The sequence below is a fragment of the Solanum lycopersicum genome, chromosome 6 (assembly GCF_036512215.1).
Source record: "Solanum lycopersicum chromosome 6, SLM_r2.1".
In the NCBI taxonomy this organism is placed as follows: domain Eukaryota; kingdom Viridiplantae; phylum Streptophyta; class Magnoliopsida; order Solanales; family Solanaceae; genus Solanum; species Solanum lycopersicum.
The window spans coordinates 18,068,783-18,096,740 of NC_090805.1; positions in this window are offsets into that span (position 1 = coordinate 18,068,783).

Below are 27,958 nucleotides of genomic sequence, written 5' to 3' on the forward strand. Positions count from 1 at the left end.
GCCAGTAGAGTTATACTTAAATTTGAAAAGTACTAACCAGACAATAGAAAATCCATTATTCCCAACCTAGATCGTGATCTTTTTATGTTTACATTGAAACCTAATTATCCCTATAAATGAGTTTTATTTGATTATAAAAATCGTTTCCAAATAGAGGGTAGGATTTTGATGTGTTCTTAATTTACTTGTGGTTGATGTGGTGGTGTTGGAAGGATTGGTTATGGGTCTCCAAGAAATTAGTGTGGACCAAAACTCTCCTTGAACTCCAGCCAGGGTGATAGGTTGTCAGAACTTTTTGCCACCTTCTTTTTCATGAAATATTTACTTTTCCTAAACAAAGTATTCAAAAATTATTTTTAAAAAAAAATTATTGCCTATTATTATACAAAAAAAAAAAAAAGAGATCCTTTAAATTTGGGGGCCTAAGGCATATGTCTTTTTCTAACAATGTCGAGCTACCCGTGCGACTAATGCACGTTAGTTAAAAAGCTAAATCACATTATGAAGAAAAAAAACATGTGTGTAATTTAAACTAGATCAAACTCAATGTCATGGATAGTGTTTGTGTCATTATAGTAATGGACACGATTTATGACCCTTTCACGGAATTACAATTTAAATAACACATTATGTAAACTATCGAGGGTAACAATGATCCCAAGTGTTTGTTAGTATCAACACCAATTATTGATTCTTGTTTTGTGATGGTGGAGCAGTTTGGTTGTGGGCATTTTGAGGAGGGAGAGGTATTTGTGATTCGTTGTTTTGAGGAGGGGGTGGAGTTTTGTAAGAGGCGGAGGCGTATTGAGGGTTTTGTGTAGTCAAGTCTATTAAAGAGGGATTTTAAGTAGAAGTAGATGGCAAAATCTGAACTAGATATGTTTGAAGAGGGAAAACGTAGAGGAGTCTTCCATCAGTAGCAACGTTGGCACTAAAACCTGGTGGAGGTAGATCTTTTCTCCTTTGCATATCCACTCTCATCTCAGCGATATGTTGCATCAATTGCATAATCAGTTCATTTTGATCTACTATAGTAGGTTGAGTGGGATTAAAACTTCACATAACCTACGTATCTTGTATCATAATTAGCATTTCCTATGTTTTCAATGAAGAGAATTTTAGATATTATTATTATTAAAAGTTATAATTTAGTAGTACTTTTCATATATATATATATATATATATATATATATGTATATGTATGTATATATATATATATATACACACACACACACACACATATATATATATACATATATATATATATATATAAATATATATATATAGATATATATGTATATGTGTGTGTGTGATTGTGTGTATATATATGTGTATATATATATGCGTTGATTGATGTCAAAGGGCTTGTATAAGATCTCCAAGAGTTTGAATACGTCGTGCCACTATTTGAGAATACCATTTCTTCTTGGGTATACTTTCGAGTCGTGACATTTAGTTCCTTTATATTTCATCCAATTTGAAAATATTAATCTCTAATGTACGATACATAATCATATAAGCCTTATATAATCTTTCTATTGTACGACAAATATAATCTTACAAAAAAAACCCATCATTACATTTAGATACCAAAAAACTCATGAATATGTGATATCATGAGATACCTACTAGAATTATAATACTTTGGAGAAACATAAGGTGACACACGTACAGGATGGTTAAAATTTTAAGAAGGTTGTGCATTGTACTTTTCAAGGGTAGTTGAGGAGGATTGTTCCAAACTTAAGAAGCATTATAATTGCTCATTAAATGTTTATATGATAGAAACCTATAGAATTTTTTGGGTGTCTCACAAAATACAAAGTTTTATGAGCTCAACATGAACATCAAGTTGATGGAAAATATGTGATCGCAACTTTAATGCAGCCGGTTGGCCCCACAGAAAGTCCGACCCATTTTAAAGGTCAAAAAAGCCCCAAAGCGCGCATACCCCTCATTTCGGAAGGACCTACTACATGAGTCTGTCCCGTCACTAAAAATATCAAGGGATAGACTCATGTAATCTAGCCATGCTTAGAATTAGACAGAGAAGTTGTGATGAGAATGAGTGTTACTGCCTTGTGCTTTCTATAAGAAAATTCTAAATGAATTTTTTGACTAATTAAAGACTAAAACGATCAGATTCTCATCTCTTTATCCACATTTTCTTCTGTATCAAATCCTAAGGAAAAATAAAATTAGAGTCTTCATTTAGGATTCGTTCAATATTTTTCAAGATTCTTCTTCAAGTTGTCTTTATTCTAGAATTCCATTATTTTCAACTCAAATTTCTCCATACAATTAGGAATGTAACGACCTGTTTAGTCGTTTTGAGCAGCAGATTTTATTTCTGGAAAAACAGGCTGAGACGACGGAACCCACGACGGACCGTCGAGGGTGTCTCGTTCCAAAATACATAGAATTATGAAAATTGGGTACTGAAATCGACTCACTGAACTTCGTAACGGAGTGGAACGACGGACCGTCGTGGGCACGACGGACCATCACAAACCCTTTAATGGAATGTAGTCTCTGAACTCTATGATGGAGCAGCAGGACGGACCGTCGCAGGCACGACGGCCCATCACAGGCTGCATAATCCCAGGCGGGGTCGGATTTCTTTAAATGTTTTAAGGGACGTTTTGGACTATTCCTGCTATAATTATAAATTTAGTGGGTTAATGTTAATAATTTAACTACTTGAGGGTTAAAAGAGATAACCTTGAATTAATTAATGGATTAATTCACCATCTTTTATAATTAATTATATGCTAATTAGGGTAAAAGAAAGACGGTTTGAATAAGAAAAAGAAAAGAATAGAAAGAGAGAGAAAGAGAATCGATCGAGAGAAAGGAACGAAGGGGAAAACGAAAAGGCTTGGGAAATTGCTTGTTTGATCACGAATCTTTGGTAGAGGTAGGTTATGGTATTTACACTATTCGTAGTAAACTCTTAATAGCGAATGATATGTATTGGGTAGTGTTGTAAACCTTTCTATATGATTATTTGTGTGTTTGCATGTTGTGATTATATAATTGTGATAAAATAAGCATAATGAAGCTATTGAATCCTAAATATTGAAAAAGAAACCCTAATCTAATTTGTTAATGATGATGCCTTGGTATAAAAGAAGGTTTGACGAATGAAAGTAGTGAGATTAGGGGATCGGGTGCCACGTTCCGGTACCAGGAATAGTATATGAGGATAGGAGTGTCGCGTTCCAACACAAGGATAGAATATGGATCGGGTGCCACGTTCTGGTACTAGGATAGTATATGAGGATTGGAGTGTCACGTTCCGACACCAGGATAGAATATGGATCGGGTGCCACGTTCCGGTACCAGGATAGTATATGAGGATCGGAGTGTCACGTTCCGACACCAGGATAGAATATTGATTGGGTGCCACGTTCCGGTACCAGGATAGTATAATGAGGATCGGAGTGTCACGTTCTGACACCAGGATTAGTAAAGAGAATGAATCTTGAAACATGTTAATATACTCAATTTAATGAACCTAAATCCCAAATGAGTATGATGGGGAGGCGTGAGTCTTCATTGATGAGCTTCGTGTTATGACCAAGGGTTATGGTAATTGTAAATGCCGCATGTTGAGTATTGTAGTTGATTTTATGATATTATATGATATATACTATTTTCTATTTTGAGTTGGCCGATGATATCTACTAAGTTGCTGTGTTTTGTACTGACCCCTACTTGTATGTTTTCTTTTTGATTATTTGTGGAGTGCAGCAAACGTGCCGTCATCTTCAACTCAACCACAACTCTAGCCAGTCTTCATTACACTGGATTTCAGGGTGAGCTAATGCTTCTAGCTTGGACTGGATCTTCCTCTTCATGTCTTGATGCCTTAAACTTCCAGCATGAACTAGCTTTACTTATTTTAGCTTCTTCGATACTCTTAGATTAGTAATTTGAGGATAGATGTTCTTCTGATGATGACTTCCAGATTTTGGGGATAATAATAGTTTTTGAGTTTTTAGAAGTTTATTGAATTGATTTTCATTAATGAGTTTAAGTCTTCTGCATTGTATTTCGTTCATTATATTTAAAATGTTGGGGTTTTGATTGGTTGGTTCGCTCACATAGGAGGATAAATGTGGGTGCCAGTTACCGCCCATTTTTGGGTCGTGAAAACCATGGTATCAGAGCCTTAGGTTCGTTGGTCTCATCACACAAGAACGAGTCTAGTAGAGTCTTAAGGAACGGTAGGGGGACGCCTTTACTTTTCTTTGAGAGGCTATAAGACTTTAGGAAAAAAAATTCCATTCTTTCTTTCTTTCGTGCTATTACTTGGATCCAATTGGTATCTAGGTGATACAAATTGGTATCTGACCATCTTCACTCTATTTCACAGATTGTTAGAACTAGAGCAACGACTGCGCCAACACCAACACCGGCAAGACAAGAAGCGTCTGAGCCAGCCACTGGGGCTGTAGCTCAAGGAAGAGTAGCGACAAGAGGCCATGGTAGAGGTCGTGGGAGGACATCCTCTAGGGGAAGAAGACAAGCACCCGTCCCATATAATACTAGGGCGGTGACTCCTCCACCGACTGAAGAAGTAGTAAGAGAGGGTAAGGAAGGGGAAACTGAGCAAGTGCAGAATGAGGAACTACCACCCCAACCTACCCCAGAGATGATAAATCAGGTTCTTGCTTATCTTTGTGGGTTATCTGATCAAGGTCAAACACCTCCAGTGTTTTCTGCACCAGCACCGCAAGTTTCGGAAGTACAACAGGCAACTGTTGCGGCTCCCCGCATTGATGTTCCATTGGAAATAGGCACGTTTCCTCGTCTGACTACAGGGCCTATAATGACAAATGATCAGCATGAACTTTTCAGTAAGTTCTTGAAATTGAAACCTCCAGTCTTCAAGGGTGCTGAATCTGAGGATGCCTATGATTTTCTGGTTGACTGTCATGAGCTACTACACAAGATGGGTATAGTAGAACGGTTTGGTGTTGAGTTTGTGACTTATCATTTTCAAGGGAACGCCAAAATATGGTGGCAGTCACATGTTGAGTGTCAACCAACATAAGCACCACCTATGACTTGGGCATCATTCTCTAGCTTGTTTATGGAGAAGTACATCCCTCAGACCTTGAGGCATAGGAAAAGAGATGAGTTCTTGAGCCTAGAGCAAGGTAGGATGTCGGTCACTGCATATGAGGCTAAGTTTCGTGCATTATCCAGGTATGTTACCCAACTTTGTTTTAGTCCACAAGAGCAGATTCGCCGTTTTGTGAAGGGGTTGAGGTCAGAATTGCGGATTTCGGCCTTACAGGTAGCGGCTACGGCAAAATCCTTTCAAGAAGTGGTAGACTTCGTGATAGAGGTGGAAGGAGTGAAGCCAGATGACTTCACCATGACATCAACATCAAAAAGGTTTCGAAAGGCAGGTGAGTTTAATGGTTCTTACTCTAGAGGACAGGGTTCAGGAGGGTACTCAGTCCGACAAATTCAGTCTTCACTACAGACTGTAGTTAGGTGTCCACCGCAGACTGGTCAACACTTCTCTGAGTTTGGAGGTTATCCCCAGACTTCGTCATTTTAACAGAGACCTATGCTTGAATCTAGAGAGTTTTATGGATGTGGGGAGACTAGACACATTAAGAGTTATTGTCCAAAACAGAGTTACAGACCTCAAATAGTCAGAGGTAGAGGTGGTCATGGAAGTGGCCGTCATTCTTGAGGGCGTGGTGGCCGAGGTAATGGTGGTCCCCAAAACGATCGGGGTGACGGACAAATGGGAACTACTGCAGCGCAGCCTGGTAGAGGCAACAGGCAAACAGGTGATAGGGCCCATTGTTACGCTTTCCCTGGGCAGTCAGAAGCGGAGACATTCGATGCTGTTATCACAGGTAATCTTTTGGTTTGTGATTGTATGGCTTTTGTATTATTTGACCCTGGCTCCACATTTTCATATGTTTCTTCCTCATTTGCTACTGGTCTTAATTTACATTGTGAATTGCTTGACATGCCTATTCGTGTTTCTACTCCAGTGGGTGAGTCTGTGATAGTTGAAAAGGTGTATATGTCTTGTCTTGTAACTTTTATGGGGAGCAATACTCATGTAGACTTGGTTATCATAGAAATGGTTGACTTACCTGTGATTCTGGGTATGACTTGGCTTTCTCCAAATTTTACAATCTTGGATTGTAATGCTAAAACTGTGACGTTAGCCAAGCCTGGGACAGACCCGTTAGTGTGGGAGGGTGACTACACTTCCAATCCGGTTCGTATCGTCTCCTTTCTTCGTGCTAAGAGAATGGTTAGTAAGGTTTGTTTAGCTTTCTTGGTACACCTCCGGGATGATACTACCCAAGTACCTTTAATTGAGTCGGTTTCGATAGTCCGTAAGTTTTTAGATGTGTTTCCTGCAGACCTTCCTGGTATGCCACCGGATAGAGATATTGACTTCTGCATCGTTCTTGAACCTGTTACTCGCCCCATTTCTATACCCCCTTATAGAATGGCTCCCGCTGAGTTGAGGGAGTTAAAGGACCAACTTCAAGAGTTGTTGAGCAAAGGCTTCATTAGACCAAGTGCATCCCCTTGGGGTGCTCCTGTTTTGTTTGTGAAGAAGAAGGATGGAAGCTTTCGGATGTGCATAGGCTACAGATAATTGAATAAGGTAACGGTTAAGAACAAGTATCCTCTTCCTCGCATTGATGATTTGTTCGATCAGTTACAAGGTGCTTGTACCTTCTCAAAAATCGACTTGAGATCTGGTTATCATCAATTGAAAATACAGGCAGCAGATGTGCCCAAGCCTTCTTTTCGGACCAGGTATGGGCATTATGAGTTCTTAGTGATGTCTTTTGGGCTTACAAATGCCCCTGCAGCTTTCATGAGCTTGATGAATGGGATTTTTAAGCCATATCTGGATCTCTTTGTGATCGTATTTATTGATGATATATTGGTATACTCAAAGAGCAAGAAGGAACATGAGGAGCACCTTAGAATTTTATTGGAAATGTTGAGGGAGAAAAAGCTTTACGCCAAATTCTCTAAGTGTGAGTTTTGGCTAGATTCAGTGTCCTTCTTGGGGCACGTAGTTTCTAAGGATGGAGTGATGGTGGATCCTTCTAAGATTGAAACAGTGAGAAATTGGGTAAGACCTACAAATGGGTAAGAAATAAGGAGATTTGTTGGTTTAGCTAGCTATTACCGTCGATTTGTCAAGGGATTCTCTTCCATTTCTTCCCAATTGACAAACTTGACTAAGCAGAATGTTCCATTTGTATGGTCGGACGAGTGTGAAGAAAGCTTTCAGAAGCTCAAGACTTTGTTGACTACCGCACCAATCCTTACCTTGCCAGTGGAAGGTAAGAATTTCATTGTCTATTGTGATGCATCCTACTCGGGTTTGGGTGCAGTACTAATGCAAGATAAAAATGTAATTTCTTATGCTTCGAGGCAATTAAAGGTGCACGAACGTAATTATCCGACCCATGATTTGGAGTTGGCTGCGGTAGTGTTTGTATTAAAGCAATGGAGACACTATTTATATGGAGTTAAGTGTGAAGTATACAGGGATCATCGTAGCCTACAGTATGTCTTTACTCAGAGGGATTTGAATTTGAGACAGAGGAGATGGATGGAACTACTGAAGGATTATGATGTTAACATCTTGTATCACCCAGGAAAGGCTAATGTTGTGGCAGACGCCTTAAGTAAAAAAGCAGGGAGCATGGGTAGTTTAGCCCACTTACAAGATTCTAGACGCCCATTGGCTAGAGAGGTTCAAACTCTGTCTAACGACTTTATGAGGTTAGAAGTAAATAAGAAGGGAGGATTTTTGGCCAGTGTGGAGGCGAGAGCTTCTTTTCTTGACAAGATCAAGGGGAAATAGTTTGATGATGAGAAACTAAGCCTAATTCGGGATATGATGTTGCGAGGAGAGGCCAAAGAAGCAATAATGGATGAGGAAGGTGTTTTGAGAATTAAGGGAAGGGTATGTGTGCCCCGTGTGGATGATTTGATCCACACTATTCTCACAGAGGCTCATAGTTCCGGATATTCTATACATCCTGGTGCAACCAAGATGTACCGTGACCTAAAGCAACACTTTTGGTGGAGTAGAATGAAGCATGACATTGTTGATTTTGTTGCCAAATGTCAAAATTGTCAGCAAGTAAAGTATGAACACCAGAGGCCCGGAGGAACACTTCAGAAAATGCCCATTCCTGAATGGAAGTGGGAAAGAATTGCAATGGACTTCATGATTGGTCTTCCAAAGACATTGGGGAAGTTTGACTCTATTTGGGTAATCGTTGATAGGTTAACTAAGTGTGCTCACTTCATTTCAGTCAAGGTGACCTACAATGCAGAGAAGTTGGCCAAAATCTATATCTCAGAAATGGTTCTATTGCATGGAGTTCCACCCTCCATCATATCAGATAGAGGTACGCAGTTTACTTCTAAGTTTTGGAGAACATTGCATGCTGAATTAGGTACTAGGTTGGACCTTAGTACTGCATTTCACCCTCAGACCGATGGTCAGTCTGAGCGAACAATTCAAGTGTTGGAGGATATGCTTCGTGCATGTGTGATAAATTTGGAGGTCATTGGGATAACTTCTTACCCTTAGCAGAGTTCTCATACAACAATAGCTATCACTCAAGTATTGATATGGCTCCTTTCGAAGCATTTGTATGGGAGGAGATGTAGGTCTCCCATTGGTTGGTTTGATGCATTTGAGGTTAGACCTTGCGGTACTGATCTTTTGAGGGATTCATTAGAGAAGGTGAAATCTATTCAAGAAAAGCTTTTAGCGGATCAAAGCAGGCAAAAGGAATATGCAGATCGAAAGGTTAGAGACTTGGAGTTCATGGAGGGTGAGCAAGTCTTGCTGAAGGTTTCACCCATGAAAGGGGTGATGCGGTTTGGAAAAAGAGGTAAGCTAAGCCCAAGGTATATTGGACCATTTGAAGTACTTAAGCGGGTATGGGAGGTGGCTTATGAATTAGCCTTGCCTCCAGGGCTGTCCGGAGTACATCCAGTATTTCATGTGTCTATCTTAAAAGGATACCATGGGGATGGAAACTACATCATTCGTTGGGATTCAGTGCTGCTTGATGAAAAATTGTCTTATGATGAGGAGCCTATGGCTATTTTAGATAGAGAAGTTCGCAAGTTGAGGTCAAGGGAGATTGCATCCATCAAAGTTCAATGGAAGAATCGACCCGTTGAAGAAGCCACTTGGGAGAAAGATGCGGACATGCAAGAAAGATACCCACACCTGTTTACAGATTCAGGTACTCCTTTTCGCCCTTGTTTTCTTCTTACGATCGTTTGGCAACGAACGATGGGTAAATTGGTATCTATTGTAATGACCTGTTTAGTCGTTTTAAGCAGCAGATTTTATTTCTGAAAAAACTGGTTGGAAACGGAACCCACGACGGACCGTCATGGGCACGACGGACCGTTGAGGGTGTCTCGTTCCAAAATACATAGAATTCTGAAAATTGGGTACTAAAATCGACTCTCTGAACTTTGTAACGGAATGGCAGGACGGACCGTCGTGGGCACGACGGACCGTCACAGACCCTTTAATGGAATGGAGTCTCTGAACTCTGTGATGGAGCAGCAGGACGGACCGTCACAGGTACGACGGCCCGTGACAAGCTGCGTAATCCCAGGCGGGGTCGAATTTCTTTAAATTTTTTAAGGGACGTTTTGGACTATTCCTGCTATAATTATAAATTTAGTGGGTTAATGTTAATAATTTAACTACTTAAGGGTTAAAAGAGATAACCTTGAATTAATTAATGGGTTAAATCACCATCTTTTATACTTAATTATATGCTATTTAGGGTAAATGAAAGAGGATTTGAATAAGAAAAAGAAAAGAACAGAAAGAGAGAGAAAGAGAATCAATCGAGAGAAAGGAACGAAGGGGAAAACGAAAAGCCTTGGGAAATTGATTGCTTGATCACGAATCTTCGGTAGAGGTAGGTTAAGGTTTTTACACTATTTGTAGTAAACTCTTAATAGCGAATGATATGTATTGGGTAGTGTTGTAAACCCTTCTATATGCTTAATTGCGTGTTTGCATGTTGTGATTATATAATTGTGATAAAATAAGCATGATGAAGCTATTGAATCCTAAATCTTGAAAAAGAAACCCTAATCTACTTTGTTAATGATGATGCCTTGGTATAAAAGAAGGCTTGACGAATGAAAGTAGTGAGATTAGGGGATCGGGTGCCACGTTCCGGTACCAGGAATAGTATATGAGGATCGGAGTGTCACGTTCCGACACCAGGATAGAATATGGATCGGGTGCCACGTTCCAATACCAGGATAGTATATGAGGATCAGAGTGTCACGTTCCAACACAAGGATAGAATATGGATCGAGTGCCACGTTTCGGTACCAGGATAGTATATGAGGATCGCAGTGTCACGTTCTAACACCAGGATAAAATATGGATCGGGTGCCACGTTCCGGTACCAGGATAGTATGATGAGGATCAGAGTGTCACGTTCTGACACCAGGATTAGTAAAGTGAATGAATCTTGGAACATGTTAATATACTCAATTTAATGAACCTAAATCCCAAATGAGTATGATGGGGAGGCGTGAGTCCTCATTGATGAGCTTGGTGTTATGACCAAGGGTTATGGTAATTGTAAAGGGCGCATGTTGAGTATTGTAGTTGATTTTATGATATTATCTGATATATACTGTTTTCTATTTTGAGTTGGCCGATGATATCTACTCAGTACCTGTGTTTTTTACTGACCCCTACTTGTATGTTTTCTTTTTGATTATTTGTGGAGTGCAGTAAACGTGCCGTCGTCTTCAAATCAACCGCAACTCTAGTCAGTCTTCATTACACCGGATTTCAGGGTGATCTAATGCTTCTAGCTTGGACTTGATCTTCCTCTTCATGTCTTGATGCCTTGAACTTCCGGCATGGACTAGCTTTTTACTTATTTTAGCTTCTTCGATACTCTTACATTAGTAATTTGAGGATAGATGTTCTTGTGATGATGACTTCCAGATTTTGGGGATAATAATAGTTGTTGAGATTTTAGAAGTTTATTGAATTGATTTTCATTAATGAGTTTAAGTATTCCGCATTGTATTTCGTTCATTACATTTAAAATGTTGGGGTTTAGATTGGTTGGTTCGCTCACATAGGAGGATAAATGCGGGTGCCACTCGCGGCCCGTTTTTGGGTCGTGACAATGAATCACTTATTAGAGTCATTATTCTTGACCTTAGAGATTTCAAGAAACTAACTCAAGAATCTCATATATTGGTGCAAACATAAATTGTTCAGGATGTATGTATATCATTGTGTCTTAAATCAAATTTTTCCCTTGTGCAAGTGATATAAAGCTCAATTTATCAAAGTTACCATATCTTAGGTTATGAGTTGGAGCTACCCCAAGTCCGTATAGTATACACTTGGTATTCTAAACAATATGATTATCTTGTGGTCAACTATCACTCTCTCATGATTGTGAAATTGATATCATGAATGTCAAACCTCAATATTGTTTGTTTAGAAGAGGTACCTAATATTCTACTCTATGGCAATATATTACACTTCGGTCATTCTAAATATAACAATCATTGAATCTACCTCCATAGGCCCTCCCTTAGGTATGATTGTAATTCATAAATAAGCTATTTGAAGGTACTGATTAAAGTCTTCATCTCTCTTTTCTTTTATCTATTTACGTCCCCTTTTATTGTGTTTTTTTGTCTCTTTCTTCTTCTTTTTAACTTGTTTTTTTTCGTTTGAATAATTATGTGTATGCATTTTTGATATGTAAGACATGACCTGTACTTGAGGTGTTATTTTAGATCCTAAATGAACCTCTAATAGTAACTACCCCGGTAGAATAAGATGAACTTAAGGCAAAGGGAAAATAGCTCACTATAAGGAGTTTTTAGTTACTATAAAAACGGATAAAACGTGACTTAACAGTTGTGTGTGATTTTATGTGATGTTATGACTATGGTATATTCATAAATGAAGTATACAAGTTGTATCATGCTAAACGTATCAAGTTTTATGAAGTTTTCACAAAAAGGAATGATGGATGGTTTAGAGTAAAATGTCCCTTTTAAATATACGTTTTGGCATGTTTCCTATACTTAGTGCATTCTTGTACTAACTCCATTCTTCTCTAATTCTTACACAAATAATACGGTGTGGATGCTTAAAGGATGTATCTATGGTGAGGAGCTTGTTATGTATTTCCCAAGCTCAAGGAAAAAGCGACCCTTAACTTCAAGGATTCCCAATGTTATAATTTTAACTAAAGTCTTGTAATAGCTTAATAATGAGTTATGTTGAATGTGTTGTGTCCCTATTCTATTTAATGATATTGAGTCTAAGATGGCAAAAGGTACATAGAGTCTAATTATTGTCTTGGGACACAAACCATACTTCAACTTATAAAACATTGTGTTCATTTAACATGCTCCCAAACTTATACTCTGATCACAAAGGCAAACGTAATAGGATCAAGTGGGCTTTGCCGAATGAGATGACCACATAGAGCACTAAACCATTTTTATTATATGTTAACATTGGTTCTTTTGTTTAGACCAAAAACTAGGGCATGTCTAAATCATGGCCCACTCGCTACCTTTGGTAGCCTTTTGTCCAAGGTTTGGTCCTCCTTAGGGCCCTTCGGGTGGTCCCCGGGGAGTCGTACCCAGACTTTTTCACCCTTAACATGTGTATTAAGGTAATACAGTAAACTACACTGACATTGAACTCCAAACAACACATAAAAACATGTCAAACATACAAGGACTCACTAGCACGTCTAACGACCAACTTTTTAACCTCTTGGAAAATGTTGTAAAAAAAGAAGAAGGAAGAGTGTATTCACAAATAAGATGATCAATGACTCCTACTAAAACTTTGGTGTGTACTGAATGGATTGTATGACAATCCCTAAAATCAGAAAAAGCTTTCTTAAGAAACACTAGTAGTTAGGGATTGAGTTGTAGTCCTTACCACTAAAAATAAAGAAGATAATATTTAGTGCAGAAGTGATACATGAAGGCCATTGACGTTTACCCCTTAAAGAGCTCAACATTTTGGAGAACTAAACCATTTTGATTATATATGAGAATGAGGGCTAATGAGGGCTCATGTGCAATATGTTGCCTTATTTATAAAATATAGTTATCTATATATATATATATATATATATATATATAACATAGAAGACTTATAAGCCAAAAATTATTAGGATTTCTACAGATAAAACACAAAGTTATATTGCTTTCATGTCCGAGGCAACCTAGATACAAAATCCGTGATAACATCTTCCCACTTTAAAGAAGAAACTTGGATTTCTTGTAATAAATCACTCGACTCTTTTTGTCCAACTTTCAATTATTGGTGATCTTGACACTTTGCAAAAAATTCCGCAATGTCCCTCTTTTTAATCCATCCTACCAAAACACTTCTCTAATGTAATGGTACATCTTAATAGAACCAAGATGAATAGAGTAACATGTTCCATGAACTTCCTCAAGTATCTGACTTCTCAACTCATCGACATTGGGCACACACAGTCTTCCTTTGAACATAATGTAACGCCCTAAAATAAACTAAGGTGAACTAGATCTTCCTGAAGGTTTCTGTAGTTAATTTTAATTTAAAATGAGTTATATTAGTGTCCTTAGGCGGTGTGTGTTTTCTGTGTTCGGAGGAAAAACATCCAAGAAAGTCGATGACATTCAGAAGATATGCCTTGGTAAGTGCTTGTGTGACTTGATCTGTTTGATTGACTTTTACGTGTTCGTTCTGTTTAATAATGGTGTGGGATTTTTCTAAGACCTAGAAGACTATGCTTAGGTTTAATATTTGGGTACGACCCCACCTAGTACCCACAAGGGACCCATGAGAATGGACGAACACCTTGAGCAAAAATAGCCTACCAATGTCCACCAACGAGACCAAACGATGATCAGTTGCTCAACCAACAAGCCATCGACTTGGTCCGTCGATTTGACCTGCAAAGCCTGTATGTTTTGAAGCTGAAGGCTCAACGAACAAACAACCATCAACGGATCTTCAATGGACAAACGGTCCGTTCGTTGGTCTCATTTGGGAGCTGCCAAAAAGCTTCTAAGCAGTCTGCCTTTGCTTGGGGTGTCTGGTAAATTCACCCCAACTTTTTGATGGACCTTTGAAGAGGATATTTGTTCATGTAGGTATCTTTTAAGTAATAAGAAAAGTTATAAATACAATATTTTTAGTATGCACATGATTAAATATCTATCCATGTCAAGGCACATTGTTAAATATCTAAGTACATCATTGAGCGGGGATAAGAAAGCTAATTGGCGAGCATTCATATTTTATCATATTTCGTAACCAAGCAGGTTTTTCGTCTGTGCATCACTCCTAAACACAAATCACATCTATCTAATGTGTCGATCGAGGTCTCAATATTCTTTGGTCTGTCTAATCTCTCCACTCTCGATTTTAATATTAGGCTATAGATTTATCTAATGGTGATCAAGCACAAAATAATAAAACAGAATGTAGAAGTAACTTGTTATAAATTTTTAAGACTCCTCGAGGGAGTTATGCTTAGCACCGAGGGGATATGAAGAAGTGGTGGTCTTGAGTTGGGATGTTGTATCCGATGTACTTCTTGAGATGAGTACTCCTCGTTTGTAGAGAATGAGTTACATAGAAAAAATGACCTTATCCCTTAACTATATGCCCGTATAGGTATAACCATTGGAAATTCAATGTGAAGGCTAGGAGAATGACCCTACCCAATATCAACATATCGCATATTCATATAAATATGTTAGAGACGGTTGTTTATGTCTCTTGTAGGTGTTATTCAACATGTAATCCTTTTCGTCACTTTACACCCTCTACCTAAGGTTAATCTAACACTCACTTAAATAAGACAAGAAAAGACTGCCTATACACTCTGTTTAAGAACACCTAAGTTATCCTTAAAGCTACCCTAGATAAGAACGCTTCTATTAAAAATACTTTTACTAAGCAAGCATTATTCATTAAAGCCATTTAAGAGACAAGTAAACAAATAGGGTACTTCACATAATGATCTTGTTAGACCTAGGGAATTATATGTAGAATCATTGTTCTGAATCCCAATCAACAATCTATCCTTAGATCATTATTACCTCCATGTTTGAATCATTAAACCTATATAAAAGCAACAAGCATCTTATACTATTTAACACACTATTTCAAAGCATCTCAACTCATATCAAGCACCCTCTAAATGTAACCGGCGTCGTCGGCCTGTTTGAGGACTAAGACTAGTCTCTTAGCTTACATTACATTCACAGGTAAAAATAAGAAGAAATTTATTTTTAAAAAAATTTCATTACTTGAACATTGAGATTTACATAGACCTATACATACACATATTATAGTTTTTTCGAGTATACATAGACCCTTCGTATATGAAGATTAGTTAGTCTTCTACTTTTATCACACAATGATATGTAAAATATAACATAGTCTCAAATAGTTGTCTTATCTCATAACCATCTAAAACAAATATAACAATTTGGGCCTAGCCCATACATCAATACCATAATGTCTCATATATGCTATAAAATGTTTCATACTCAAATGAAAAGAGAGAACATAAGAGTCTTAAAATTAAGCAACGTCATAAGCTTGATAGTTACTTTGCCCTCGGAAAGTGAGGACCTACATAATTTGGATGTAAGAATTTCATGTCTTCTTCAAAATCTTCTCAAATCCCTTCAATGACCAGAGACTAAAATGTTGGAGAAAACGAATAAATGGGGTTACTACACCACACGTACAAAGTATGAGACCATATGCTCACATATCATGAATTAATGATAAAAAAGTACATTTCATTAAGCTATGCATTTTACTTTGAAAAGCTTTATTCACATTCAATAAGACCATGCCAATCAATAAGACATATTCCTTGAGTCATAGGCATGTATATCACAAAACGAACAATGTTGAGTCTAGTCAAGTCAACATGCATACTTTATAGTTGAATAGATAGTCAATGAAACACTATCATCAAGTTACAATAGCCACAAGCATGAATAAGAGTTCAATATACATAACCAAATAAAGACCATTGCTCATAACTCTCTTAAATTATACTTGTGCAATGACTAAACAAAGACCTATAACCTTACTTAATCAAGTAAACATAACAAGAACCATAACCAATGTTCAACTTAACATAACATAACAATAAGAGTACATAGTATCATACTTTAAATAGGATTGCTTTGTATTCGAATTGTGTGGATACCTATTTAATCATATGCACACTAAAATATTGTATTTTTTACTGCAAGACCTAAAGTATGTACTAGATAAGAATTAGCCTCGTACAAGTACGGATCCACACATGTTGTTTTTGTATAATAGGTTTAAAAATTATATATTTTTCAACTAATGAAAAATTAATTTTTAATAATATTTATATGAATATTAATATAGAATAGTCTTTGTATGAAATTATAGCTAATCGTCATTGAGTCATATTGTCATTATAGACTTTACAAACATTTATAAAATACTATTTCCCCTAGTAATATATTTAACTATGATAAATTATAGTTATTAATTAATAAATGCTTAAACAATCTTTTTTCTAGTGCTTCAAAAAAACATTATTGTTTGATTTGTGTGTCTTTATTAATGGTGGTAATTTCATCAAACACTTAAGTTATTAATTATTGCAACTTGTAGTACTTTTTCATAATAATTAAATAATGTATATGTCACTTCTTTTGTCCTAATATATTTGACACTAATAGAATTTCGAGTGTTGAGTTAAATTTGTTATCCATTTTCAAATATTTCAACTTGTTAATTATTAACATTTATAGTATCTTTCACGCCATTTTTTTAAAGAAAACAAATGCACTCTTTGGAAATAAATTCACATATTTTTTGAAAAGAAAAAGGAATATGAAGGAAGTCTTATTTGAAGGCAAACTTAAACTTTAACTATTTTTTACAATCAAAATTTTAATATAATTTGTATTTGAATATTTTTTTATAATATGAAGTGTAATAAAAATTTCATTGTTTATTTATTTTTAAAAAATTATAAAAATAGTTACACTTGATTATCTAATCGGAAATAACAATAATGAAAGTTGTTTATAAAATTATGAATGCAAAACTTGATGAAGTGATATAAATTTTTAATTACAACTAGATACGTCACAATTATTTGGAGAAAATTATCGTAAATAACGATTGTTAAATTTTTTATGTTATTAAAAATTGGGAATTGAAGACAAACATTCAAAGAAGAATAAAAGGAAAAAAACAAAAATAATAACTCCCAATGACATCACCTATGTTATTTTTAGAAGTTAATTAGTCCTCTAACTTTTCAATATTTACCAACATAAACAATCAATTGTGCAATATTAAAAGAATAAAGTAAGGGTAAAAGTGAAATAAAGTGCTGAAGTTGACGCGTACAATGACACAAGCAAAGGATTATTTAGTCAAAGAGCAAAACTTTTATGAATTATCTACGGTGAAAACACTTTTTTAGATAAATCATATTGTTTTACTTTAACTGAAAGGGCAAGTTTGCCCTTCCAATCTCAAGCAAGCATGTTGACCTCCTGTCTATGTCAGCAGTAACTCCCTCTTCTAATATAGTCTTTTAGAAGTTAATATGTCCTCTAACTTTTCAATGTTTACCATCATATACAATCAATTGTGCAATATTAAAAGAATAAAGTAAGGATAAAAGTGGAAAAAAAGTGATAAAGTTGATGCGTATGATGACACAAGAAAAAAAATATTTAATCAAAGAGCAAAACTTATATGAATCATCTACGGTGAAAACTCTTTTTAGACCAATCATATTATTTTACTGTAACTGAAAGGGCAAGTTTTTCTTCAAATCTCAAGCAAGCATGCTGACCTCGTGTCTATGTCATTAGTAACTCCCTCTTCTAATATAATAATGTAAAGTAATACATAATATATATATATATATATATATATATATATTTCGTCCGTTTTTGTTTGTCATAGTTCTCTTTTATAAAGTCAAACAATAAAAACAGTAGCTAAAAATATCCTAAGGTTGAAACCGGTAGGCAAGAAGGCCGCTTAGTGGAGTAAACAAAGTTGAGGCGCTGTTAGGGTAACTAATCAAAGAAGAAAGCTGTAGTAGTAACTAGACGAGATGATTATTAAATCATTATTATTTCATAATAAATAAGTATAATCCATTAAGAGGTTGAAAGGAATAAAAATTTTAGAAAAAATGAATAAAACGAGTACCTATTTAATAGATGATGATGATAAGTATAAGATATTACTACTCTATATATTAAAAGATCTGAGTACTGATATAAAAAGAGAAATTTATAACAAATTGGTAACATATGAGATAATAGAAATAACAACCCAAGGTTGGACTGAGTTAACCATACAAACTATACAGGATGAACTTTATTATGATATGTATGCTTTATATGATGATATAGATATAGACTAATGATAAATTACGAATATTTACAATATTGGGTAAAAACTATAGAAGATATAGATCTACATGAAAAAAAATTCACTAACTTTATTCCATTCTATAGATTTTCGTTGTTTATTTTTTACTCTTTTTGCTCCTATTTTATGGCCACATGGCGTAGTAAGCCACCAGTGTGTTTTTGTTATTATATGTGGGTAAAATTTATCTAAAAATGGCATTCCTAATAACATATCTTTCGTGGTAAATTCGAAATTATACATTTCTTCTATTGTTAGTTTTTTATCCCATATTTGTATTTTTATATTTTTTGCTTTATATTTGATCATACTTCCTTCATTATTAAATCATGTTACTACCATATGTGTTTTTAATTTTTCCCATTTATCTTCTGGTAAGCAATTATATTTACATATATTCGCTTCGGCTCTTGTATCTATAATAGGTGTATAATATCTATTGTGATATCCTTCTACAATAATTTTTGCAAGTATAAATATTTTCATTAATCATTTAGTTCTTTTTATAATTATTTTCTTATTTTGACAAGTTATTGTTAATTGATCATTTCCTATGCTGTATGGTTTAACCTTTTCTAACCATTTTATTCCTAATGTGATATTATGATTTCCTGCATATATCTTAAATTGTATTTTTAATAGAATTCCTCCTATAATTATTTCTTTTTCTGTTGTTTCTTCATTTGTATTTACTATTTCACTAGGTAATCCAGGGCATATGCGTCTTGTTTTCATAATTTCTTGTTCTAATACTAGTTCTCTTGTTATATGATTTTCTTCTTGTCTTGTGTTTATCAAGATTTATATTTTCTCTGGTCCATTATTCCTATTATAAAATAATGATATATTGTCATTTCTTCTAAATCTTGTGATATTTCATATTTTCTTTTAGATGAACTCATTCTTGATGAGGAAGCTCTAGTTATCATATTTAATGTGTTTGTATTTGGTGTACTTGAGGTACTCAATCTTTCTTTTACTATCTCCAATTCTTCTTCTGTATCCATTTCTTTATAACTATAGTCATTATTATCTATTACTGTAATTATTTTTTCAAAAGGATTTTCTTTTTTTATTTTATCAATTTTATTTCTTGCTGTTATTTTATGTTTTGTTGTTAATATATATAGATTTTTACATCTTGCTGTGAATACCTTACTTCCTGGTGCTTACTCTATTCCTGACATTTTCCAATACAATACTAATGATTTATCTATATTTGTATCTGTTAATGCTACTGTATAATTAGCACTTATTATAAATTTAAATTTTTGGTATATTAAATTTCCTTTAACTGCACTTATTATACTTTTTTCTATAGGATGTTTTATTCTATCATCTGCTAAATATATTTCAATGGGTGTATCTATTTCTTCTCTGAAACAAGCTTTTATCAGTATATCCGTTCCTCCAAAATGTACATATTTTATAGCTTCTTTATTTTTTATGTTTTGTATTTCTTTATTTATTATTCGTTTGCTTATTATAGGTATATATGCTTTTCTGCTTGTATATTTACCGTCTATAATGTGTTCTTTTTGACTAACTACATAGCATTCTTCTTTCTGCCTTTTAAACCAGTTTTTTAGTATAGGTATGTCAAGTATTTTTTCAACACTTAAATCTAATTCTTTTCCTTTTATTTGTTCAAAAAGTGTATTATCAAATATAATTTTTTGGTGTGATGATTCTTCATCTTCATAATTCTCTTTAGATATTATTTCTTTTTCAGACATTATATTTCTTCTTCTTCTTCTATTTCATTATCTAAATTTTCTTCTCCATTTTCAGTTTCTATATCTGATACTTCATATATACTATCGTTTTCATTTAATTCATAGTCTATGTATTCTATTTGCATATATTCGTCATCATCTATACCTATTTCTGCAATTTGTTTTCTTTTTTGATTTTTAGGTAATTTACAGTGTCTAGCTATGTGTCCTATCTTTCCGCAATTATAACATGTACATTGGGATATTTTTCTTTTAGGTCTATATGGTCTTTTCATTTTATAGTTTTTTACATAATACCTTCGTCTTGGTTGTTTATATTTATACTTAGTTTTATTTTTTCTATAATTTTTATATCTTTTGGATTTTTGTTTTTTATTTGTACACTCAAACTGTGGTGCCATTTTATTTTTACAACATGATAAATTTTTATTTAGTACTTTTTCCATTTTTAATTTTTCTTTTTGGTTTTCACATAATTGTGTAAACCATTGAGATAGAAATTTTATTCTAGCTCCTAAAGTATCTACCATTCCTTCATTATGCCAATCCTTTATTATTTTTGTACTAAATGGTTCTGGTAATTTTGTAAAATATTGTTTTCTTATTTCTTTTGCTTCGTCTAAATTGTATTTAGCTCTGTTATAATATTCTTTGAATGCACAAGTATATTCTTCTATATAACACATTTTACATATAGCTAATTTTGTCATAAGTTGTCTATTTATTATTTTTTCTCTATTTACTTTACGACTTTTTACAAGTAGACAAAATAAACTTTGGTCAAATGGCCGACAATGACTATGACTAATTTTGTACATATATTTTTATGTCTATTTTTCCTTATCTTCTTCTTCTTCTCAGCTTACTCCAGTTGTACGTCTGGAATTATGTCATCACCTTGGTTGCACTTGGAACATATGTGGTCTGGACATTTATGACCAATTAGCTTGCAATATCTTGTCATTAGTTCTTCGGAGATGAATCCTTGTTTTATCGCTCTAGTTGTTGGAGTAGCTTCTGGTTTTAATAAGGATAAAATCAATTTCTGGACTTAGTCTTATTCATGAGATAATAGTAATTTATCACATATCTCTTGAGCATAGAACACTAAACCATTTTATTGTTCACTAGAGTCCCAAGGTTTCACATTCATAACTAGATCCACAAGGTGTAAGTCTTTATATTCTTCTTATAGGTGCTATTAAGGATTATTATTATTATAGTGTTGGTCAATACATTTAAAGTCTATAAGATGCCTTTCTCAACCTCGTATTTTGTGTTTATACGACATGAATAAGAGGAGGACAACCTCTAGAAATTAAAAGGGAGGAGTAGCTAATAAGAGGATCCCTTCCTTGAACACCTCTAGATAGGGTTGGTATAATGTTGAATTGAAATGTTTTTATCTATTTAAGGATTTTAATGTGACGACTTGGGGTGATACTTTACATCATCTCTACTAGATAATGCATAGATGACTGAATCATCGCCAAGTGGAGAGGTTATAGTTACATTTTGTGGGTGTCTCACAAAATACAAAGTTTAACTGCCTTAAAAGACTACATGTTAATTATCTTGGTAAAGGAGAGGCCATCATGAAGTTTTATTGTGGTATATTATATGAAAATCCCTTCTCAATGTGAGAATTCTACTACCTTATAACGTTGCGAAGAATGTTTTAGTGGTTGTCCATTGGGTTTCTTGTTAGGTAATGGTCAAATAGGACAATTATTTCTCCATACCATTTCACTCTTTAGTCCTTCATTATTCTTTGTAACGTATATAACATATTTAACTCCTTACAATTATATTCATTATTTACTACACAATTATTTCCCTATTAATTGCTAGGAAGAATTCTTCTATTATAAATAGTGGTCATCTTCATTTGGTTTAAAAAATCATAATGTGGTATAATGTTCCAACACTATTCCAATACATGTTGAATGTGAAACTAATATACATCATTCGATACATGGGTCATGAAAACGAGTATATGCATTACTCAAACTAGGTAATTTCACTACAAACCTTTGTCCGACAACGAGTGTATACACTACTAACCCTTACCTTTACCTCAAATAAAACACGAAATCAATGTATGGCTTAGCTTTCACCCTCGCACCAATTGACATTAGACTATTAGATATCATTCACTAACTCATTGTTGTTAATTTTTTTTTCTCATTAACTACCTGCTTAGTTAGACAAGTACCAACGAGGCTATTTGTAACACATGCACTCGTTAAAAAGAATTTTTAGTGAAATAATTGCCAATACATGCATAAAAACTATTCAAGAATTGCTTAATAATTATTCATACGTTTTTAATTGCTCATGGTTTCCATAACCCTAGTTGTGGATAAAAAATCCTCAATCTATCGCGTTTTAGACTTTACTTGTGATCCTTTGGTTTGTTTAATTGGTTGATTGGAGTTATGGGGTTTGACTTAGTCATTGCACTTGTAAGTTTAATAATGGGTAATGAGTAAGGTTCTTACATATGTAGTAATGCTATGAGCGCTTGTACATGCTTTGTTGTTATGACATGATGTTGAATTAGCTTTAGTTATGGGTTCTATTATGTTACTACACATGTTGAATTGACTCTATTTGATGATGTCGGTCTTTTGTTAAACATGGTCGTGTGTTAAGAGATATATGATTATTGTCTTATATGTGTTCTTGGTTGTGCATAAGGCTTTGTGAATACTCAAGACAATTTCACATATAACACTAAGAATAGAAGACATCACAAGAATTGGAATTGGAGTGTCTTGATAGCAATACATATATCCTCTTCTTGTTAATTTTATGCTTCATATTGTTTAGAATACCATGATAATCAAGCTTGATGGGCCAAATTTTAGACTAAGGGCCCGTTTGGATGGGCTTAATAAAAGCAGCTTTTAAAAAGTACTTTTGAAAGTGCTGAAACTTATTTTTACAATAAGGAGTTATGCATTTGGATAAAAGTGTTGAAGTTAAAAAAAAAGTTGTTGATGTGTTTGGCAAATAAGTGCTGATAAACAACTTTTCAAATCAAAATGTCGGAAATACCCTTAAAAGTTGTTAACATAATAAAAGTTAATTAATCTATATTTTAAATCCATAAATAATTATATTTTGCTATCATTCACATATTTCGTTCTCATTACAAATTATTTATAAGAGGAATTTAAACTTATTATAGATTTTAAAGATATATAATTTGAATAGATTAAAGAACGATTTAAGATTTTATTTTAGTTTCATCCATAGGTAATAATAATTGTCTATCATTCACATATTTCTTTATTATTACAAATTATTTATAAGAGGAATATAAATTTTTATTTAAGTTATATGTGCAACTTATTTTACATTTTAATAATATATAATTTGAATAGATCACTTGAAAGATTTAAGATTTATTTTATTTTTATTCATTAGTAATTGTAATTGTCTATCATCCACACGTGAAAAGGGAAAAATAGAAGAAAGATATGTTAGTTATGTGGGTAATTTCGAGATTGTATAAAAATATTAAGGGCAAAAAGGTGAAAATGTGGTCAACTTAAAACAGCTTATAAGCTGGAAAAAAAAAGCACCCTTACCCCAGCTTTTAACTTTTGGCTTAAAATAAGTTTTTTTTAAACTTAAAATAAGTTATTTTGAGTATTGCCAAACAACTAAATAACTCAAAAACCATCTTTTAAGTCAGTTTGACCAGCGTTTAAGCTGAGCCAAACAGGCTCTAAGATTGGTGTCGAAATGAGAAAACATTAGGTCTAGATTTGTCCTAGTAGGTCCTTATAAGTCTTCTATTATATATATAGGAATTGCTAAGTCTTCTGAGCTATATTCTAAGGCATAGGCCAAGATCAATGATGCCTACAAGGAATGATTTTAAAATTGAATATCAGTAGTGGTACCTATTATTCTTCATAGTTAAATATCATGGTCTTGGGAATAATAATTCTTCAAAAATCTCTTGAGAATCATCCATGTTTTTCTCCAAAACTATAAATGTACCTTGATTGCTAAGTCTTCTAATTCAAACTAGCATATGGATCTAGTTATGATTGACTTTTCTCCTCTAGGATACAACAATCTTCAGATAATGTATAAATAAACAACTCTGGACAAGAGTTGAGTCCAAATATCAACAAAAAAGAACACCTTCATTAAACTAATTAATACTCTCTTTTTTACTAACTCTTTCACTCTATATTTTTTCTTGTGTGTTGTCTTTCTGAACCAAATGAAGACCACCACTATTTATACTAGAAGAACTCTTCCTAGCAACAAATAGGAAGATAATGGTGTAGTAAATAATGAAGGTAATGTTCTTAGGAGTTAAATATGTTACATATATTACAAAGAATAATGAACAAATAAAGAGTGAAATGGTATGGAGAAATAATGCTCCTACTTGACCATTACCTAACAAGAAACTCAATGGAAAGCCACTAAAACATTTTTTGCAATGTTGTGAAGTAATGGAATTCTCATATTGAGAAGGTATTTTCATACAATATACCACTCTCAAACTGGACGAGGGACTCCCGTTTACCAAGATAATAAACATGTTGCCTTCTTAAGGAAGTAAAGCTTTGTATTGGTTCTCAACGTTGATCGTTCTTTATTTTAAATAGTGACACCAACATCAAAAAACTTCATCATGTCCTTCTTACATCTTAGAAAATTTAAAATTGTAATATTTTCTTAGGTTCGGTGACTTTGAAAGAATATCAAAGTGGAACCACTAGTTAAAATCAATATTTTTATGGAGATATATATGGGGTAACACAAAAAGTACATAAAATGATGCAACAAACATTGATAAGTAAAAATGTGTCACACCCCAATCCTACACCTTTGACGTGGCCGGCAGCCAATGACCATGGCCGGTCTTGAGAGAACCCTTAGCCTGACTTACTTAACTCTGCAAAATACATAACTTAATCATAAGGTGAGAAAAATTCAAATAAAATCCATGTATAAAAAGATCATGTCAAAACACACATGTTCTCTTCAACCTCGGCTAAAAGGCAATATGACCCTTAATTTTACAAGAAAATCAAATTGTGTGGTGATTATTAGTCAAATGGCCAAGGTGAACTCATAGCGTTGGCTGCGTGAGACGGTACTCGAATTATACCACCATGCACTTGACATTTGTGACATTTCTGCAGAAACTTCAAACAAACATGTTCCATGGTCATCTAGAAATAACCATCTCGAATGATATTTCTTGATCGAGTGAGTTATATATGAAATAGAGATTCATAAATATATTGTTAGTGATGTCTATCTATTAAGTCACGTCATCAACGTCAAAAGTGTCGACAACATATTATGATTGCTGCTCTTTAATTTTAGGTTATCATGTTCCAAGTACTCTTCAAAGTCTTCTCCAAGCTTTTCAATGATCGGACCCTAAAATGTTGGCGAGAAAGGAAGAAAGTGGGGTTATTACACCACTTACACTATGTATGAGACCATATGCACAAATATAATTAAATGGTGCTCAAAAGTGACATTTTATTAAAGATGCAATTTACATTGAAAAGCTTTATGCACATTCAATAAGACCACTGCTTCCATCCGCTTGGTGAAGTAGTCAATAGAAACCAAAATGAATCTGTGTCCATTAGATGCGGCATACTTTATTGGACCGTTGACATCCATGCCCCAATCTACAAATGGCCAAGGTGAATTCATAGTGTTGAGTTTGTGAGGCGATACTCGAATCAGATCGCCATGCACTTGACATTTGTGACATTTTTTCAGATACCTGCAACAATCATGTTCTATTGTCAAAAATGAAATAGATATTTATATGTATAATATAAATGATGTTCGATCTATTAAAACATATAATAGACTCTTAGAAGTTGTAGTAATACACAAAATGTATATGCAAAAGGTTTTATAAGTGCATTAGTGACTTAATCGTCTGATCCTTATCTTTCATAGTTAACACATTATATTTATGTCTTCAATATAATGGAAATCATGTACGATGGGTTTAGTGTTAATCAACAACTCAGGACAAGAGTTGAGTCCAAATCTCCACAAAAAAAGAACACCTCCCTTAAACTAATAAGAACTCTCTTTTTGACAAACTCTTTCACTCTATATTTTTTTCCGTGTTGTCTTTTAAAAAGAAATGAAGACCACCAATATTTATACTACAAGAATTTCTATCAATGAATAGGAATACAATGGTGTAGTAAATAATAAAGATAATGGTCTTAGGAGTTACATACGTTACAAAGAATAATGAAAGAATAAAGAGTTAAATAGTATGGAGAAATAATGGTCATAGTTGACCATTACCTACGAAAAACCCAATGGACAGACACTAAAACGTTATTTTCAATGTTATAAAGTAATGGCATTCTCAAATTGAGAAGGAATTTTCATACAATATACCACTCTCAAAATCGACAAGGGTCTCACTTTTACCAAGACAATCATCATGTTTCCTTCTTAAGGTAGTTAACGTTTGACCCTATGCTCGCCGTTATGAACGACATATCAGTGAACATCAATTGCCTTCTTAAGGAATTTAAGGTTTTACTTGGGGAATCTGGAACAAGAGTGGCACAATAAGGCAATTGATGTGTAATTGCCGCAATCTAAGAATGCATGAATAATGAGGGAGAAAGTATCTTTCATTCCGGAAGACTCTTTTTTCATTGTTTTCTTTTTTCTTTTTATTTGTTAGGATGATCGGGTGTCTTGTCCTGACATCCATCTAAGTTATTAAAGGCTTTATAGATATACACATAGAATTCATTTATTTTTAGATTGTCATTTATTATTTATTCAGACTTGACTTGCCCTTTGGCTAAATTGAATGTTTTATTTTTAAAAATGTTCTAGTTATCTTTTAGCTAGTTGAGTTAGTACATTTTAATCCTTGTATTTATTCTTTGAATCTTAACCGAAGGTTTGCTTAGGTTCAACAATGGTTCTTGAGTGTCGGCAACACCCAGGGTGTAGGCTCAAGGCATGATGAGAATCAAGGAAGCTAAATCCAATAACAATAACTGTGGAAGCATAATTATATATTAAATATAAAAATCTCTCAATACCTTATTTGGCAGCTAAAAATTTATCTCTTTGACAGTGGTATCAACTCTATTGGGGTTCAGTCTGTTAAGAGTAAAATTTTAGAGTTTTAATAATGGGGAAATGCAAAATGTATTTAAAATAATTATAAAAATAAAAGACCGGCTCATGGAATTTTTTCTAAGTAAAGCTATGTCACATTCATGTTTCAAAAGTCTCCATTGGTGATGACTCGTTATGTCCGTAAGCATTTTTAACATCAAAATGATTACAACACGAACATAGAAGGTGTTTGTAGTGATGTTGGTTGTTGGAGGTGCTTTTTTGGGTGTAGAGATGGTTACAATGCCGGTGCACTGTTGGAATGAAAATGAAGGCAGAGATGAGGATTTTATCTTGCTGCTTTGACTTTTCTTTCATTTTCTCATATAGAGTAGTGAGTTTTTGATTTTCGCGTCTTGGATAGTGTTGGGCCTAGAACTTTTTAATTTTCTAAATACTTATCTTTAATAGAATGCTAATTTAACCCATGAGAGATATGGATCTTAAAGTAGTATAATGGGGAGTGCGTGTAGAATATGTACAAAAAGGTTATAAACCTTTAAAAAGGGTTGAAGTTGAC